This window comes from Phyllobates terribilis, unplaced genomic scaffold (genome assembly GCF_046119375.1).
Source record: "Phyllobates terribilis strain yellow unplaced genomic scaffold, ASM4611937v1 Scaffold_4__5_contigs__length_816908805, whole genome shotgun sequence".
Taxonomy (NCBI): Eukaryota; Metazoa; Chordata; class Amphibia; order Anura; family Dendrobatidae; genus Phyllobates; species Phyllobates terribilis.
In genome coordinates this window covers 680,433,458-680,453,963 of record NW_027362764.1, presented here as the reverse complement: position 1 = coordinate 680,453,963, position 20,506 = coordinate 680,433,458, and the positions used below count along the sequence as shown (strand labels likewise).

The 20,506-nt window shown below is 39.8% G+C and overlaps 2 non-coding genes and 4 pseudogenes across 2 annotated transcripts; all 6 read right to left on the bottom strand.

The window, feature by feature from the left end:
* Window positions 1–163: 163 nt before the first annotated feature.
* On the bottom strand, window positions 164–283 carry LOC141267208 (5S ribosomal RNA). The gene has a single exon (XR_012321220.1). It is a non-coding gene; the product is annotated as a 5S ribosomal RNA (ribosomal RNA).
* A 617-nt stretch (window positions 284–900) lies between these two features.
* On the bottom strand, window positions 901–1,019 carry LOC141266635 (5S ribosomal RNA). The gene has a single exon (XR_012320665.1). It is a non-coding gene; the product is annotated as a 5S ribosomal RNA (ribosomal RNA).
* A 942-nt stretch (window positions 1,020–1,961) lies between these two features.
* Window positions 1,962–2,081, bottom strand: LOC141267482 (5S ribosomal RNA; annotated as a pseudogene).
* A 16,364-nt stretch (window positions 2,082–18,445) lies between these two features.
* Window positions 18,446–18,565, bottom strand: LOC141269392 (5S ribosomal RNA; annotated as a pseudogene).
* Window positions 18,566–19,185: 620 nt separating this feature from the next.
* Window positions 19,186–19,304, bottom strand: LOC141268923 (5S ribosomal RNA; annotated as a pseudogene).
* A 941-nt stretch (window positions 19,305–20,245) lies between these two features.
* LOC141267462 (5S ribosomal RNA) lies at window positions 20,246–20,365 on the bottom strand (annotated as a pseudogene).
* Window positions 20,366–20,506: the final 141 nt, after the last annotated feature.

The following is a 20,506-nucleotide window of genomic DNA, read 5'->3' as shown; positions in this document are numbered from 1 at the left end:
CTCGGTGTCAGGCCTGCGTGAAGGCGGCGGGGTATCGTACTTAGCTGCCAACTGGCTCAGAGGCCTTGGGGCTTCCATCATCTAAGTTACTTAAGGTCGGTGTCCGGCAAGGCGTCATTCCATGCTAGCCGAGCTGGGCAGTAGGGCAAAACGTCATCAAAATGGTCTACAGCACCTGGTATTCCCAGGAGGTATCCCATCCAAGTACTGTTCGAGCCCAGCCCTGCTTTGCTTCCGAGATCAGACGAGATCAGGCGCATCCAAGGTGGTATGGCCAGTAGACGCTGCTCGATCCATCGCCCAGCCAGCCTTTCTCAGGATCGCTTGGTGGCGAGCAATCTGGCCGTGACGGGGCGGGCTCCGAAGGGTCCATGCAAAGGCTGTGCCGTCCCTACAGGTGTGGTTTGTTTAGCAGTGATTTACCCGCCGCATCAGGTGTCTTCAAAAATGGCTCGGCGCAGGGTCTCCTGCAGGCTAAACCCTTCATCGCGGTAATGTGACAGAAAGAGCAAGCTGGACCCGTAACTTGGGGGCGGAGCGAGACGTCCAGGGGTGAATGAAGGAAGAGGGTGAGATGGTTGCCAGTGACTTTGAGCTGCTCTTCAGGGGGGAGGGTCGTGTTGCCTGCAAAGGTCTTCTGCTTGGGGTTACCGGTGGTTGCCTCCAGCCACCCGGGAGACGCTGGTCCTGGTGAAAAGGAGCCTAGTATTAAAAGTAAATAAGCAACAATGCTGGAGGCCCACGGTGATCAGAAGGATGCTGGTATTTTGCAGAGATGAAATAGCGAAAGAGAGAAAGCAAATGAAAAAAAGAAAAGAGAATGAATGTGTGCACTTGTGAAAGGGAATGGAAAAAAGGCATAGAAGAGAGTGCCCCCTGCTGGTGGAAGGAACAAGCAAAAGCCTACAGCACCTGGTATTCCCAGGTAGTCTCCCATCCAAGTACTAACCAGGCCCAAATCTGCTTAGCTTCTGAGATCAGACGAGATCAAGCGTGTTCAGGTTGGTGTGGCAGTAGGCAGAGATAAGCTTCTCACTTGCTGCTTTTCTACTTTGAAGTCCGGCTGCCGGCTGCCCTTTCCAGTGCTCAGCAAGACCAGGTCCTTTTGTGCTTTCCCTTCTCTTCAATTTTTTTGCTGGCTTCCTTAAAAGGTCTTGTAGACAGAAGGCCCCACTCAGAGCCGCTGAGCTCACTGATCGGCTGCAGCACTGTCGACGGAACGTCAGCTTCGCGGCCAATGCCACAGGCCGGGAGCAGAGGCGAGACTCACCGGTAGACCCGGGTAGGGTGTTTAGAGCGCGGTTAGTTGCTTTCTAATAGCCTGCAGCCGGGGATTAACTTTTAATGAAAGGGAACAATCCCTTTGACTGTCTGCAGCGCGCCACACCTAGGAAGCGCACTCTCACACACAAGCCAGCATGCACACGTGCTCGCACGTGACAACACCCCCTATCTGACCCTACAACCTCTCCGTCACCATGCGTCAGACTCTTCTGCCTGTTTTATGATTTCAGGGCCCTAGCAGGAATCACCCCCCCCTCCCCAATTCCTTCCGCACCTTCCTTGCCTTCCTTGCACTGAGGTTAGCTCTTTGTCAGCCGTCTGGCTTGGTTACACAAGATTCTTTGCAGAGAAACATGTTACTTCTGCTGGCCCTCGCTAGGCGGCCGGCATCCAAAACCTTCCCTGGGCACCTGCTGAATGCTTGGCCCCTTCACGGCCCCGGGTGCTCTTAACGCCATTATTTCCACATGGCGAGCTGCGGAGTCAATAAGCACTCCTAGCCGTGGTAAGGAGCTCGGTGTCAGGCCTGTGTGAAGGGCGGCGGGGTAGCGTACTTAGCTGCCAACTGGCTCAGAGGCCTTGGGGCTTCCATCATCTAAGTTACTTAAGGTCGGTGTCCGGCAAGGCGCCGTTCCATGCTAGCCGAGCTGGGCAGTAGGGCAAAACGTCATCAAAATGGTCTACAGCACCCGGTATTCCCAGGAGGTCTCCCATTAAAGTACTGTCCGAGCCCAGCCCTGATTTGCTTCCGAGATCAGACGAGATCGGGCGTATCCAAGGTGGTATGGCCAGTAGACGCTGCTCGATCAATCGCCCGGCCAGCCTTTCTCAGGATCGCTTGTTGATGAGCAATCTGGCCGTGACGGGGCGGGCTCCGAAGGGTCCATGCAAAGGCTGTGCCGTCCCTACAGGTGTGGTTTGTTTACCAGTGATTCACCCGCCGCATCAGGTGTCTTCAAAAATGGCTCGGCGCAGGGTCTCCTGCAGGCTAAACCCTTCATCGCGGTAATGTGACAGAAAGAGCAAGCTGGACCCGTAACTTGGGGGCGGAGCGAGACGTCCAGGGGTGAATGAAGGAAGAGGGTGAGATGGTTGCCAGTGACTTTGAGCTGCTCTTCAGGGGGGAGGGTCGTGTTGCCTGCAAAGGTCTTCTGCTTGGGGTTACCGGTGGTTGCCTCCAGCCACCCGGGAGACGCTGGTCCTGGTGAAACGGAGCCTAGTATTAAAAGTAAAGAAGCAACAATGCTGGAGGCCCACGGTGATTAGAAGGATGCTGGTATTTTGCAGAGATGAAATAGCGCAAGCGAGAAAGCAAATGAAAAAAAGAAAAGAGAATGAATGTGTGCACTTGTGAAAGGGAATGGAAAAAAGGCATAGAAGAGAGTGCCCCCTGCTGGTGGAAGGAAGGAAAAAGCAAAAGCCTACAGCACCTGGCATTCCCAGGCGGTCTCTGTTAAATGGTTAATTATGGAAATTCATTTGGAATGTTAATCGATAATCATTTTTCTGAGTTCTATGCCTCAGCCATCGTGTCTAGTTGACATGCGCTATTTGTGTGTGTATTTTTGGTTCACTACCATATGTAGAACAGGTGTCCATACGACTGGCTATAAAAGCCCATGGTACAGAAAGGGGGGGCTCTCTTGCTTTGCCCACCCCACAAGACACAGAATCTTCATGCTGAGAAGCAGATGACATGTAGGCCTGGACACATGCTGGACAAAGACATGATTTACCAGCCAGGATCCAAGGAAAGATGGGTGAATCTCAACAGTTAAGCTAATTATGGACAAATGGACAATTACTTTATAACTAATTATTGTATGTACCTGCTGCAATCTGATTCTTTTTAATGGACAATCCAAGAATAAATAGATACATTTTTTTATAAGAATATCGTGATATTGATACTTTGAGAAGTCCTCAGTAGAAAAAAATAATACAGGAAGAGTATTATTTTACAATGGTGAGCCAGCCAGTCCTGTTTTTTTGTTTTTTAAATTAAGTAAGTGAATTTCTTCCCTGAACAAGGGGGGAGTCCTGACGAGCTGAACAGCTGTTATTCACGTGTCAGTAAATTCCCTAGTTTGTCACGAGAAGCAGAAAGGACCTACAGACTGAGGAAAGACAGGAAGCAGAGGTACTAACAAGGAACAGAATCACACAGGAAAAAAATCAGACCAACTGAAGACAGGACGTGCTGATAAAGAGAAGCCAAGGAATCTTAAGGTAAGCAAAATATGGATATAATTTCTTCTTTTGCTAAACAAAGTAATATTAATTTCAAAGTTAATGTAGGAGATGACATAGAAGTTTTGTGGCTCAGTTTATACAAAGAATGTGAATAGCAAAATTTACAGTTAACTTCTAAATTGGTAAATAGAGACAAACAGAAATTGAGAAATATTCTACATTTGGTTGATTTTTTTCCTAGTCTTGTGTTAGAGATTTCTAAGCAGGAAAATAGTGTAGAAGTGTCAGACGGTGATACTGATTCTGACTGTAATGTGGAAAATGAACAAGAAGTAAGACACGTGTCTGTAACTGAAGGTGACCTTGGGTCTGACCAAGAGACGGACATACAGAAACCTGACATGGGAGGAGACATGACTGACATACGAGAAACCGATATACTAGGTGATGTGGGAGGAGACGTGAGTGACGTAGGAGGAACGGACGTACAAGAGCCACTAAAAATATCAGAGAATTCTGGAATTACCCAGGCTCAACTCCAAATTAAAATGAGGAAAAATTTGCTGAAATTATACAAAATCATGCCAAAATATGATGTCAAAATCCATGCCTGTAGAAATTCAGAGACATTTGAGAGCTTCTCTGATAAGTTTGATTTATCCAATGAGGAGAGGAATCAATTATTTAAAATATGGATTCCTGTGACATTGTCCAGACGTTTACATTTAATGCCCTGTGAAAATGACTCTCCTAATGGATGGGAAAATGATTCGGACAGATTAAGATATTTGATTTATTGTGTCACAAAGGATTTTCCCAACATAGAAGATCTGCAGAAACTAAGGATTGATAGGAAGGAATGTACATATACATTCATGTCCATATTTGAACGGTTGTACAAAGCTCTCATCAAAAATGGAAAAGTACAACATATGATAACAACTTTTGTACAAAAATTCAAATTCCTAAATTCAGTTTCCCAAGTTATGGCATCACAAAAAAATTCATTATTTGAATGTGCGCAGATGCTGGATTTTGTTAGAAAACATGAGAATCGTGAAAAGAAAATAAATCAAGCTAAATTTATAAAACCAGGAAAGGTAAAATCTTACCAAAAGCCAATATCAAACTCTCCTAGACTGAGTCATCCCCATAGTGAACTCTATCAAATACGCAGAAGATTTCATATATGTTATAAGCCATATCAGCCAGTGCAAAGATCCATCTCTCCACAGAATGAGTTAATTCTCAGTCAGAACTGTGATTCTCTAAAAAGGAAAATGGCTGAAACTGATAGGCAGAGACAGGTGAGACGACCAACTCACAGTGACGTCATCGAATGTGGACAGAAGAACAGGCAGTTCTCTGAGGTTTTGAAGGATAGAAAACTGTCTTTCCTAAATAGGGCGTTCCTGGAGATATTTGAGAGAGACAGAAGATTTGGTTTAGGGAGTGGCTAAGGAAAAACTGTAATTATAATGTTGTATCAAAATGTAATACAATGTCTCAATATTTATTTATAATCTTATACAGTAAAGTTGTAGTTACATAGTTTCTAATAGTTCATATATATATACAGTACAGACCAAAAGTTTGGACACACCTTCTCATTTAAAGATTTTTCTGTATTTTCATGACTATGAAAATTGTACATTCACACTGAAGGCATCACAACTATGAATTAACACATGTGGAATTATATACTTAACAAAAAAGTGTGAAACAACTGAAAATATGTCTTATATTCTAGGTTCTTCAAAGTAGCCACCTCTTGCTTTGATGACTGCTTTGCACACTCTTGATGAGCTTCAAGAGGTAGTCACCGGAAATGGTCTTCCAACAATCTTGAAGGAGTTCCCAGAGATGCTTAGCACTTGTTGGCCCTTTTGCCTTCACTCTGCGGTCCAGCTCACCCCAAACCATCTCGATTGGATTTAGGTCTGGTGACTGTGGAGGCCAGGTCATCTGGAGTAGCACCCCATCACTCTCCTTCTTGGTCAAATAGCCCTTACACAGCCCGGAGGTGTGTTTGGGGTCATTGTCCTGTTGAAAAATAAATGATGGTTTAACTAAATGCAAACCGGATGGAATAGCATGCCGCTGCAAGATGCTGTGGTAGCCATGCTGGTTCAGTATGCCTTCAATATTGAATAAATCCCCAACAGTGTCACCAGCAAAGCACCCCCACACCATCACACCTCCTCCTCCATGCTTCACGGTGGGAACCAGGCATGTAGAGTCCATCCGTTCACCTTTTCTGCGTCACACAAAGACACGGTGGTTGGAACCAACGATCTCAAATTTGGACTCATCAGACCAAAGCACAGATTTCCACTGGTCTAATGTCCATTTCTTGTGTTCTTTAGCCCAAACAAGTCTCTTCTGCTTGTTGCCTGTCCTTAGCAGTGGTTTCCTAGCAGCTATTTTACCATGAAGGCCTGCTGCACAAAGTCTCCTATTAACAGTTGTTGAAGAGATGTGTCTGCTGCTAGAACTCTGTGTGGCATTGACCTGGTCTCTAATCTGAGCTGCTGTTAACCTGCGATTTCTGAGGCTGGTGACTCGGATAAACTTATCCTTAGAAGCAGAGGTGACTCTTGGTCTTCCTTTCCTGGGGTGGTCCTCATGTGAGCCAGTTTCTTTGTAGCGCTTGATGGTTTTTGCAACTGCACTTGGGAACACATTCAAAGTTTGCCCAATTTTTCTGACTGACTGACCTTCATTTCTTAAAGTAATGATGGCCACTCGTTTTTCTTTACTTAGCTGCTTTTTTCTTGCCATAATACAAATTCTAACAGTCTATTCAGTAGGACTATCAGCTGTGTATCCACCAGACTTTTGCACAACACAACTGATGCTCCCAACCCCATTTATAAGGCAAGAAATCCCACTTATTAAACCTGACAGGGCACACCTGTGAAGTGAAAACCATTTCCGGTGACTACATCTTGAAGCTCATCAAGAGAATGCCAACAGTGTGCAAAGCAGTCATCAAAGCAAAAGGTGGCTACTTTGAAGAACCTAGAATATAAGACACATTTTTAGTTGTTTCACACTTTTTTGTTAAGTATATAATTCCACATGTGTTAATTCATAGTTTTGATGCCTTCAGTGTGAATGTACAATTTTCATAGTCATGAAAATACAGAAAAATCTTTAAATGAGAAGGTGTGTCCAAACTTTTGGTCTATACTGTATATATATATATATATATATACACTTGTCTAAGTAGAGATTGCGTATAATTGTATTTATATATACGTTTATAAAATATATATATATATTAATTAATAAATTAGAACTTCATATATATAAATTTAAGTAGCAATATTTTGAATTACATTAGAACCAACCAATATATGTATAAGATATTTAAATAATTCTGTTTCTGTATGAATTTGATATTTAATTTTATTTTCTCATATTTCCTTAGAGTTTTCATTCCAAAGCAGGATTTGATCAAAGAACTCTAAAATGGATTTATTTCTTTATTCACACAGGAAGTGAAAAAATTGCATGATTTTATGTGTATAACATTTTAAAATAATAACAATATATCTAGTTGAACTATAATATATATGCAATACTTATTAATTCTTTTGTGTTGCTAATATTTTCTGTGCATGAAGTGTTCGTGCAAATTAAAGAAGCTTTACAGCATGACGTGTGACAGCTGCGGCCTTTGAACTTTGAGCTAATAGTATAGGATCCCATTCATTCTATTTTCAACTGATGTAACTTAAGACCGGGCAGCCAGTGAAAAAAGAATCTAAGACAAGAGTTTTTTCAAGTGTCTGAAATTCCAGTGACTTACTCTCATATTATATAATATGAACTTGGGGAATATTCAAAGAAATATAAAGATATTCAATTGATATGGCAATGCGCATTAATAAATTGGGATACAACAATTTTGGGTTAAATATATATATATTTACAGTACAGACCAAAAGTTTGGACACACATTCTCATTTAAAGATTTTTCTGTATTTTCTTGACTATGAAAATTGTACATTCACACTGAGGGCATCAAAACTATGAATTAACACATGTGGAATTATATACTTAACAAAAAAGTGTGAAACAGCTGAAAATATGTCTTATATTCTAGGTTCTTCAAAGTAGCCACCTTTTGCTTTGATTACTGCTTTGTACACTCTTGGCATTCTCTTGATGAGCTTCAAGAGGTAGTCACCGGAAATGGTCTTCCATCAATCTTGAAGGAGTTCCCAGAGATGCTAAGCACTTGTTGGCCCTTTTGACTTCACTCTGCGGTCCAGCTCACCCCAAACCATCTCGATTGGGTTCAGGTCTGGTGACTGTGGAGGCCAGGTCATCTGGCCTAGCACCCGATCACTCTCCTTCTTGGTCAAATAGCCCTTACACAGCCTGGAGGTGTATTTGGGGTCATTGTCCTGTTGAAAAATAAATGATGGTCCAACTAAACGCAAACAGGATGGAATAGCATGCCGCTGCAAGATGCTGTGGTAGCCATGCTGGTTCAGTATGCCTTCAATTTTGATTAAATCCCCAACAGTGTCACCATCAAAGCACCCCAACACCATCACACCTCCTCCTCCATGCTTCACGATGGGAACCAGGCATGTAGAGTCCATCCGTTCACCTTTTCTGCGTCGCACAAAGACACGGTGGTTGAAACCAAAGATCTCAAATTTGGACTCATCAGACCAAAGCACAGATTTCCACTGGTCTAATGTCCATTCCTTGTGTTCTTTAGCCCAAACAAGTCTCTTCTGCTTGTTGCCTGTCCTTAGCAGTGGTTTCCTAGCAGCTATTTTACCATGAAGGCCTGCTGCACAAAGTCTCCTCTTAACAGTAGTTGAAGAGATGTGTCTGCTGCTAGAACTCTGTGTGGCATTGACCTGGTCTCTAATCTGAGCTGCTGTTAACCTGTGATTTCTGAGGCTGGTGACTAGGATAAACTTATCCTCAGAAGCAGAGGAGACTCTTGGTCTTCCTTTCCTGGGGCGGTCCTCATGTGAGCCAGTTTCTTTGTAGCGCTTGATGGTTTTTGCAACTGCACTTGGGGACACTTTCAAAGTTTGCCCAATTTTTCAGATTGACTGACCTTAATTTCTTAATGTAATGATGGCCACTCGTTTTTCTTTACTTAGCTGATTTTTTCTAGCCATAATACAAATTCTAACAGTCTATTCAGTAGGACTATCAGCTGTGTATCCACCAGACTTCTGCACAACACAATTGAAGGTCCCAACCCCATTTATAAGGCAAGAAATCCCACTTATTAAACCTGACAGGGCACACCTGTGAAGTGAAAACCATTTCCGGTGACTACCTCTTGAAGCTCATCAAGAGAATGCCAAGAGTGTGCAAAGCAGTCATCAATGCAAAAGGTGGCTACTTTGAAGAACCTAGAATAGAAGACATATTTTCAGTTGCTTCACACTTTTTTTGTTAAGTATATAATTCCACATGTGTTAATTCATAGTTTTGAACCCTTCAGTGTGAATGTACACTTTTCATAGTCATGAAAATACAGAAAAATCTTTAAATAAGAAGGTGTGTCCAAACTTTTGGTCTGTACTGTATATCTAAAACTTCATATGTGGAATGTTTGAGTTGAACAGATCTGTGAATGTCAGAGTGAAGGTGACAGATGAGTAAATCAGCAGCTGCTAAGTGTGATTGATGTGACAGAGGCCTCGTATGTTTGTATGTTTGAAAAAAAAAAATGTTTCTTTATGTGAAGGTAAAAAAATATATTTAATTCTGAGGAAATTATAATACATAATTAGGTATTATCTACATATATATTTCTATATTTCTTTAATAATTATTATTTCTTGATTTAACTAATAGTGGATAAGGGCAACCACACATCAAAATGGTTTACAAAGCAAATTTAAATTTAGAATAATTTTCCACATGATAATATTCTTGAATAACTATAATATTATTTTTAATGGTTACCTAAATAGGTACACACCTCTCTTTTGTCAAATCTATGCTACTCATCGATATGAAATTTATGCACAATATTTCTAGAAGAATAATTATTTTTAATTTGGTTCTGATATATACATAAATGTTATAAAATAATATTTTTGGTATTAAGGGGGAAAATGTGTTTTTGATCCTGATTACATAATCACTTTTGATCAATACTTATTTTCCACACATTTTAATAAAGAAGAAATAATAATAAGGTACTATGGTATAATTAAGAAGGGTATTACATGCAAAGTTGCATAATTTAATATTTTTTGGTGGTACAAGGTTATGACAAATATGAAATCATCCAGATAATGGAGCTATAAGGGTATTTTTTATGGAGAATATAATTACTCTGCATTTGTCATTAAAATTTAAAGGCCTTATTTTTATTTTTATTCTAATTTTTACTCTTAATTTTATTTTTCATTTTTAAAATTTTATTCTTACTTTATACTTCTTATTTTTCTATTTTTTCATTTTTTAATTCTCATTTGATTTTATTTCAGTTCAATATCTCAATTGAGAAAACACATTAATATTTAATAAAGTAATGTCTAATACAAGAGTATTACTTCATTAAATATATATTGCTAAGGAAAAAAATGTTTACATTTTCTGAGTAAACACAACAATTCATTCATTCATTTATTCATTCATTCATTTATTCATACATTCATATATTTATTCATTTTCGTTCAGGAGTATACATTCTTTGATATTATTAGTTTAATAAAGATATAAAAACTTGTTTTTTCAAAATACACTGACACCTATGGGTTGGAAAAGGTAATTACACCTATGACATAAAAATGTTCTATCATATGGAGAACTTGATTGATAATGAATTATTATCTATTATTGTTTATTATTCCAAACATAATTTATTTTAATATTTTGATAATAATTAGATGGATATTACTGATTGCTATGGTACGCTGTGATATTATAGGTTAGGAAAAACTGCCAGATTTGGTATCAGATTAGGGAATGAAGACTTCAATCAAGACATCGCAATTATGAATTCTATCTTAATAAAGACTTTTAATTTTTATAAATCAAAGAGATTCTCAAAAGTTACAAGAAGAAGCAACTGATATCCGGACGTCTCAGTAGGTAACAGGTGTGAATGCTGAGTGTTATAATAGACTGTGTCCATTACATACAATACAATTCACACCACTGATCACCAGGACGGCAGAGGACGATGATCCTATATGTACTGTGTTGTATTCAAGTTTCATCACCTTCCAGTGGTTTCTTATCACCTGCAACGCTTCAATGAAAGCTGGTGAACAGGTAATACCTGGCATATGTGTCCTGTATATAAAGGACTGAGTACTGGTTATGGTGCTATATAAAGCAGGAAAGTGTCAAGTTAACCCTTGCTTTACTGACCAAAGACGTCACATCTGTTCCAAAAGTGACACGAGACCAGTGCGGACACATGGAAGATTCCAAAGACGATCCAACGTAAGTCCAGGTGACACTGCACAGATATTAAAGCTACATTTCATCCATGGACTTTGTTTTCTTATCAACTGACACACATGATCTTTCTAATAAAGAGTACAGTTTATGGACTGAACAATAATGAACACAATTATGGACTGTACAATATCTACATGCTGTAATTTATTTCAAAGGAGTTTTCATCTAAAGACTGTGTTATAAAAGAACCAAGAAGAAGATGAGACGACGACCCGATGACATCAGATGATGACGATTGAACCCGCGATTGCTTCAATTTAGATATAGGGAAGTATAATTATACATATTAAATGAATATTAGTCACGGCTTACCATAACATGAATTCACATCATTATATAACAATAATCCGATATTGATACTATAATTACTATTATTATTATTATGGAAATTTAATGATATTGCCAAGGAAGAAGGAAAGAAAAAATGATTGATGAATGTATCTTCTTTTGAGATTTTTCAGTTAAAGTCCTTTTATTCTCAAAAAAGGGGGAAATGTTAAATGGTTAATTATGGAAATTCATTTGGAATGTTAATCGATAATCATTTTTCTGAGTTCTATGCCTCAGCCATCGTGTCTAGTTGACATGCGCTATTTGTGTGTGTATTTTTGGTTCACTACCATATGTAGAACAGGTGTCCATGCGACTGGCTATAAAAGCCCATGGTACAGAAAGGGGGGGCTCTATTGCTCTGCCCACCCCACAAGACACAGAATCTTCATGCTGAGAAGCAGATGACATGTAGGCCTGGACACATGCTGGACAAAGACATAATTTACCAGCCAGGATTCAAGGAAAGATGGGTGAATCTCAACAATTAAGGTAATTATGGACAAATGGACAATTACTTTATAACTAATTATTGTATGTACCTGCTGCAATCTGATTCTTTTTAATGGACAATCCAAGAATAAATAGATACATTTTTTATAAGAATATCGTGATATTGATACTTTGAGAAGTCCTCAGTAGAAAAAAATAATACAGGAAGAGTATTATTTTACAATGGTGAGCCAGCCAGTCCTGTTTTTTTGTTTTTTAAATTAAGTAAGTGAATTTCTTCCGTGAACAAGGGGGGAGTCCTGACGAGCTGAACAGCTGTTGTTCACGTGTCAGTAAATTCACTAGTTTGTCACGAGAAGCAGAAAGGACCTACAGACTGAGGAAAGACAGGAAGCAGAGGTACTAACAAGGAACAGAATCACACAGGAAAAGAATCAGACGAACTGAAGACAGGACGTGCTGATAAAGAGAAGCCAAGAAATCTTAAGGTAAGCAAAATATGGATATAATTTCTTCTTTTGCTAAACAAAGTAATATTAATTTCAAAGTTAATGTAGGAGATGACAAAGAAGTTTTGTGGCTCAGTTTATACAAAGAATGTGAATTGCAGAATTTACAGTTAACTTCTAAATTGGTAAAAAGAGACAAACAGAAATTGAGAAATATTCTACATTTGGTAGATTTTTTTCATAGTCTTGTGTTAGAGATTTCTAAGCAGGAAAATAGTGTAGAAGTGTCAGACGGTGATACTGATTCTGACTGTAATGTGGAAAATGAACAAGAAGTAAGACACGTGTCTGTAACTGAAGGTGACCTTGGGTCTGACCAAGAGACGGACATACAGAAACCTGACATGGGAGGAGACATGACTGACATACGAGAAACCGACATACTAGGTGATGTGGGAGGAGACGTGAGTGACGTAGGAGGAACGGACGTACAAGAGCCACTAAAAATATCAGAGAATTCTGGAATTACCCAGGCTCAACTCCAAATTAAAATGAGGAAAAATTTGCTGAAATTATACAAAATCATGCCAAAATATGATGTCAAAATCCATGCCTGTAGAAATTCAGAGACATTTGAGAGCTTCTCTGATAAGTTTGATTTATCCAATGAGGAGAGGAATCAATTATTTAAAATATGGATTCCTGTGACATTGTCCAGACGTTTACATTTAATGCCCTGTGAAAATGACTCTCCTAATGGATGGGAAAATGATTCGGACAGATTAAGATATTTGATTTATTGTGTCACAAAGGATTTTCCCAACATAGAAGATCTGCAGAAACTAAGGATTGGTAGGAATGAATGTACATATACATTCATGTCCATATTTGAACGGTTGTACAAAGCTCTCATCAAAAATGGAAAAGTACAACATATGATAACAACTTTTGTACAAAAATTCAAATTCCTAAATTCAGTTTCCCAAGTTATGGCATCACAAAAAAATTCATTATTTGAATGTCCACAGATGCTGGATTTTGTTAGAAAACATGAGAATCGTGAAAAGAAAATAAATCAAGCTAAATTTATAAAACCAGGAAAGGTAAAATCTTACCAAAAGCCAATATCAAACTCTCCTAGACTGAGTCATCCCCATAGTGAACTCTATCAAATACGCAGAAGATTTCATATATGTTATAAGCCATATCAGCCAGTGCAAAGATCCATCTCTCCACAGAATGAGTTAATTCTCAGTCAGAACTGTGATTCTCTAAAAAGGAAAATGGCTGAAACTGATGGACAGAAACAGGTGAGACGACTAACTCACAGTGACGTCATGGAATGTGGACAGAAGAACAGGCAGTTCTCTGAGGTTTTGAAGGATAGAAAAATGTCTTTCCTAAATAGGGCGTTCCTGGAGATATTTGAGAGAGACAGAAGATTTGGTTTAGGGAGTGGCTAAGGAAAAACTGTAATTATAATGTTGTATCAAAATGTAATACAATGTCTCAATATTTATTTATAATCTTATACAGTAAAATTGTAGTTACATAGTTTCTAATAGTTCATATATACATATATATATATATATATATATATATATACACTTGTCTAAGTAGAGATTGCGTATAATTGTATTTATATATACGTTTATAAAATATATATATATATATATATTAATTAATAAATTAGAACTTCATATATATAAATTTAAGTAGCAATATTTTGAATTACATTAGAACCAACCAATATATGTATAAGATATTTAAATAATTCTGTTTCTGTATTAATTTGATATTTAATTTTATTTTCTTATATTTCCTTAGAGTTTTCATTCCAAAGCAGGATTTGATCAAAGAACTCTAAAAATGGATTTATTTCTTTATTCACACAGGAAGTGAAAAAATTGCATGATTTTATGTGTATAACATTTTAAAATAATAACAATATATCTAGTTGAACTATAATATATATGTAATACTTATTAATTCTTTTGTGTTGCTAATATTTTCTGTGCATGAAGTGTGCGTGCAAATTAAAGTAGCTTTACAGCATGACGTGTGACATCTGCGGCCTTTGAACTTTGAGCTAATAGTATAGGATCCCATTCATTCTATTTTCAACTGATGTAACTTAAGACTGGGCAGCCAGTGAAAAAAGAATCTAAGACAAGAGTTTTTTCAAGTGTCTGAAATTCCAGTGACTTACTCTCATATTATATAATATGTACTTGGGGAATATTCAAAGAAATATAAAGATATTCAATTGATATGGCAATGCGCATTAATAAATTGGGATACAACAATTTTGGGTTAAATATATATATATATATATATATCTAAAATTTCATATGTGGAATGTTTGAGTTGAACAGATCTGTGAATGTCAGAGTGAAGGTGACAGATGAGTAAATCAGCAGCTGCTAAGTGTGATTGATGTGACAGAGGCCTCGTATGTTTGTATGTTTGAAAAAAAAAATGTTTCTTTATGTGAAGGTACAAAAATATATTTAATTCTGAGGAAATTATAATACATAATTAGGTATTACTGTATCTACATATATATTTCTATATTTCTTTAATAATTATTATTTCTTGATTTAACTAATAGTGGATAAGGGCAACCACACATCAAAATGGTTTACAAAGCAAATTTATATTTAGAATAATTTTCCACATGATAATATTCTTGAATAACTATAATATTATTTTTAATGGTTACCTAAATAGGTACACACCTCTCTTTAGTCAAATCTATGCTACTCATCGATATGAAATTTATGCACAATATTTCTAGAAGAATAATTATTTTTAATTTGGTTCTGATATATACATAAATTTTATAAAATAATATTTTTGGTATTAAGGGGGAAAATGTGTTTTTGATCCTGATTACATAATCAATTTTGATCAATACTTATTTTCCACACATTTTAATAAAGAAGAAATAATAATAAGGTACTATGGTATAATTAAGAAGGGTATTACATGCAAAGTTGCATAATTTAATATTTTTTGGTGGTACAAGGTTAGGACAAATATGAAATCATCCAGATAATGGAGATATAAGGGTATTTTTTATGGAGAATATAATTACTCTGCATTTGTCATTAAAATTTAAAGGCCTTATTTTTATTTTTATTCTTATTTTTACTCTTAATTTTATTTTTCATTTTTAAAATTTTATTCTTACTTTATACTTCTTATTTTTCTATTTTTTCATTTTTTAATTCTCATTTGATTTTATTTGAGTTCAATATCTCAATTGAGAAAACACATTAATATTTAATAAAGTAATGTCTAATACAAGAGTATTGCTTAATTAAATATATATTGCTAAGGAAAAAAATGTTTACATTTTCTGAGTAAACACAACAATTCATTCATTCATTTATTCATTCATTCATTCATTCATTCATACATTCATATATTTATTCATTTTGGTTCAGGAGTATACATTCTTTGATATTATTGGTTTAATAAAGATATAAAAACTTGTTTTTTCAAAATACACTGACACCTATCTGTTGGAAAAGGTAATTACACCTATGACATAAAAATGTTCTATCATATGGAGAACTTGATTGATAATGAATTATTATCTATTATTGTTTATTATTCCAAACATAATTTATTTTAATATTTTGATAATAATTAGATGGATATTACTGATTGCTATGGTACGCTGTGATATTATAGGTTAGGAAAAACTGCCAGATTTGTATCAGATTAGGGAATGAAGACTTCAATCAAGACATCGCAATTATGAATTCTATCTTAATAAAGACTTTTAATTTTTATAAATCAAAGAGATTCTTAAAAGTTACAAGAAGAAGCAACTGATATCTGGACGTCTCAGAAGGTAACAGGTGTGAATGCTGAGTGTTATAATAGACTGTGTCCATTACATACAATTCACACCACTGATCACCAGGACGGCAGAGGACGATGATCCTATATGTACTGTGTTGTGTTTAAGTTTCATCACGTTCCAGTGGTTTCTTATCACCTGCAACGCTTCAATGAAAGCTGGTGAACAGGTAATACCTGGCATATGTGTCCTGTATATAAAGGACTGAGTACTGGTTATGGTGCTATATAAAGCAGGAAAGTGTCAAGTTAACCCTTGCTTTACTGACCAAAGACGTCACATCTGTTCCAAAAGTGACACGAGACCAGTGCGGACACACGGAAGATTCCAAAGACGATCCAACGTAAGTCCAGGTGACACTGCACAGATATTAAAGCTACATTTGATCCATGGACTTTGTTTTCTTATCAACTGACACACATGATCTTTCTAATAAAGAGTACAGTTTATGGACTGAACAATAATGAACACAATTATGGACTGTACAATATCTACATGCTGTAATTTATTTCAAAGGAGTTTTCACCTAAAGACTGTGTTATAAAAGAGCCAAGAAGAAGACGAGACGACGACCCGATGACATCAGATGATGACGATTGAACCCGCGATTGCTTCAATTTAGATATAGGGAAGTATAATTATACATATTAAATGAATATTAGTCACGGCTTACCATAACATGAATTCACATCATTATATAACAATAATCCGATATTGATACTATTATTACTATTACTATTATTATTATGGAAATTTAATGATATTGCCAAGGAAGAAGGAAAGAAAAAATGATTGATGAATGTATCTTCTTTTGAGATTTTTCAGTTAAAGTCCTTTTATTCTCAAAAAAGGGGGAAATGTTAAATGGTTAATTATGGAAATTCATTTGGAATGTTAATCGATAATCATTTTTCTGAGTTCTATGCCTCAGCCATCGTGTCTAGTTGACATGCGCTATTTGTGTGTGTATTTTTGGTTCACTACCATATGTAGAACAGGTGTGCCATACGACTGGCTATAAAAGCCCATGGTACAGAAAGGGGGGGCTCTCTTGCTCTGCCCACCCCACAAGACACAGAATCTTCATGCTGAGAAGCAGATGACATGTAGGCCTGGACACATGCTGGACAAAGACATGATTTACCAGCCAGGATCCAAGGAAAGATGGGTGAATCTCAACAAGCTAATTATGGACAAATGGACAATTACTTTATAACTAATTATTGTATGTACCTGCTGCAATCTGATTCTTTTTAATGGACAATCCAAGAATAAATAGATACATTTTTTATAAGAATATCTTGATATTGATACTTTGAGAAGTCCTCAGTAGAAAAAAATAATACAGAAAGAGTATTCTTCTACAGTCTCCCATCCAAGTACTAACCAGGCCCAACCCTGCTTAGCTTTTGCGATCAGATGAGATCGAGCGTGTTCAGGGTCATGTGGACGTAGACAGAGACAAGCCTCTCACTTGCTGCTTTTCTACTTTGACGTCTGGCTGCCGGCTGCCCTTTCCAGTGCTCAGCAAGACCAGGTCCTTTTGTGCTTTCCCTTCTCTTCAATTTTTTGGCTGGCTTCCTTAAAAGGTCTTGTAGACACAACGCCCCACTCAGAGCCGCTGAGCTCACTGATCGGCTGCAGCGCTGTCGACGGAACGTCAGCTTCACGACCAATGCCACAGGCTGGGAGCAGAGGCGGGACTCACCGGTAGACCCGGGTAGGGTGATTAGAGCGCGGTTAGTTGCTTTCTAATAGCCTGCAGCCGGGGATTAACTTTTAATGAAAGGGAACAATCCCTTTGACTGTCTGAAGCGCGCCACACCTAGGAAGCGCACTCTCACACACAAGCCAGCATGCACACGTGCTCGCACGTGACAACACCCACTATCTGCCCCTACAACCTCTCCGTCACCATGCGTCAAACTCTCCTGCCTGTTTTATGATTTCAGGGCCCTATCAGGAATCACCCACCCCCCCTCCCCAATTCCTTCCGCACCTTCCTTGCCTTCCTTGCACTGAGGTTAGCTCTTTGGCAGCCATCTGGCTGGGTTACACAAGCTTCTTTGCAGAGATACATGTTACTTCTGCTGGCCCTCGCTAGGTGGCCGGCATCCAAAACCTTCCCTGGGCACCTGCTGAAAGCCTGGCCCCTTCACGGCCCCGGGTGCTTTTAACGCCATCATTTACACACGGCGAGCTGCGGAGTCAATAAGCACTCCTAGCCGTGACAAGGAGCTCGGTGTCAGGCCTGCGTGAAGACGGCGGGGTAGCGTACTTAGCTGCCAACTGGCTCAGAGGCTTTGAGGCTTCCATCATCTAAGTTACTTAAGGTCGGTGTCCGGCAAGGCGCCGTTCCATGCTAGCCAAGCTGGGCAGTAGGGCAAAATGTTATCAAAATGGTCTACAGCACCCGGTGTTCCCAGGAGGTCTCCCATCCAAGTACTGTCTGAGCCCAGCCCTGCTTTGCTTCCGAGATCAGACGACATCAGGCATATCCAAGGTGGTATGGCCAGTAGACGCTGCTCGATACATCGCCCGGCCAGCCTTTCTCAGGATCGCTTGGTGGCGAGCAATCTGGCCGTGACGGGGCGGGCTCCGAAGGGTCCATGCAAAGTCTGTGCCGTCCCTACAGGTGTGGTTTGTTTAGCAGTGATTCACCCGCCGTATCAGGTGTCTTCAAAAATGTCTCGGCGCAGGGTCTCCTGCAGGCTAAACCCTTCATCACGGTAATGTGACAGAAAGAGCAAGCTGGACCCGTAACTTGGGGGCGGAGCGAGACGTCCAGGGGTGAATGAAGGAAGAGGGTGAGATGGTTGCAGTGACATTGAGCTGCTCTTCAGGGGAGAGGGTCGTGTTGCCTGCAAAGGTCTTCTGCTTGGGGTTACCGGTGGTTGAATCCAGCCACGCGGGAGACGCTGGTCCTGGTGAAAAGGAGCCTAGTATTAAAAGTAAAGAAGCAACAATGCTGGAGGCCCACGGTGAACAGAAGGATGCTGGTATTTTGCAGAGATGAAATAGCGCAAGAGAGAAAGCAAATGAAAAAAAGAAAAGAGAATGAATGTGTGCACTTGTGAAAGGGAATGGAAAAAAGGCATAGAAGAGAGTGCCCCCTGCTGGTGGAAGGAAGGAAAAAGCAAAAGCCTCCAGCACCTGGTATTCCCAGGTGGTCTCCTATCCAAGTACTAACCAGGCCTGACGCTGCTTAGCTTCCAAGATCAGACAAGATTGGGCGTGTTCAAGGTGGTGTGACCGTAGGCAGAGACAAGCCTCTCTCTTGCTGCTTTTCTACTTTGAAGTCTGGCTGCCGGCTGCCCTTTCCAGTGCTCAGCAAGACCAGGTCCTTTTGTGCTTTCCCTTCTCTTCAATTTTTTTGCTGGCTTCCTTAAAAGGTCTTGTAGACACAACGCCCCACTCAGAGCCGCTGAGCTCACTGATCGGCTGCAGCGCTGTCGACTGAACGTCGGCTTCACGGCCAATGCCACAGGCCGGGAGCAGAGGCGAGACTCACCGGTAGACCCGGGTAGGGTGAGAATAGCGCGGTTAGTTATTTTCTAATAGCCTGCAGCCGGGGATTAACTTTTAATGAAAGGGAACAATCCCTTTGACTGTCTGCAGCGCGCCACACCTAGGAAGCGCACTCTCACACACAAGCCAGCATGCACATGTGCTCGCACGTGACAACACCCCCTATCTGCCCCTACAACCTCTCCGTCACCATGCGTCAGACTCTCCTGCCTGTTTTATGATTTCAGGGCCCTAGCAGGAATCACCCCCCCCTCCCCAATTCCTTCCGCACCTTCCTTGCCTTCTTTGCACTGAGGTTAGCTCTTTGTCTGCCGTATGGCTTGGTTGCACAACCTTCTTTGCAGAGAAACATGTTACTTCTGCTGGCCCTCGCTAGGCGGCCGGCATCCAAAACCTTCCCTGGGCACCTGCTGAAAGCCTGGCCCCTTCACGGCCCCGGGTGCTTTTAACGCCATCATTTCCACATGGCGAGCTGCGGAGTCAATAAGCACTCCTAGCCGTGGCAAGGAGCTCGGTGTCAGTCCTGCGTGAATGCGGCAGGGTAGCGTACATAGCTGCCAACTGGCTCAGAGGCCTTGGGGCTTCCATCATCTAAGTTACTTAAGGTCGGTGTCTGGCAAGGCACCGTTCCATGCTAGCCGAGCTGGGCAGTAGGGCAAAACGTCATCAAAATGGTCTACAGCACCCAGTGTTCCCAGGAGGTCTCCCATCCAAGTACTGTCTGAGCCCAGCCCTGCTTTGCTTCCGAGATCAGATGAGATTGGGCGTATCCAAGGTGGTATGGCCAGTAGACGCTGCTCAATCCATCGCCCGGCCAGCCTTTCTCAGGATCGCTTGGTGGCGAGCAATCTGGCCGTGACGGGGCGGGCTCCGAAGGGTCCATGCAAAGTCTGTGCCGTCCCTACAGGTGTGATTTGTTTAGCAGTGATTCACC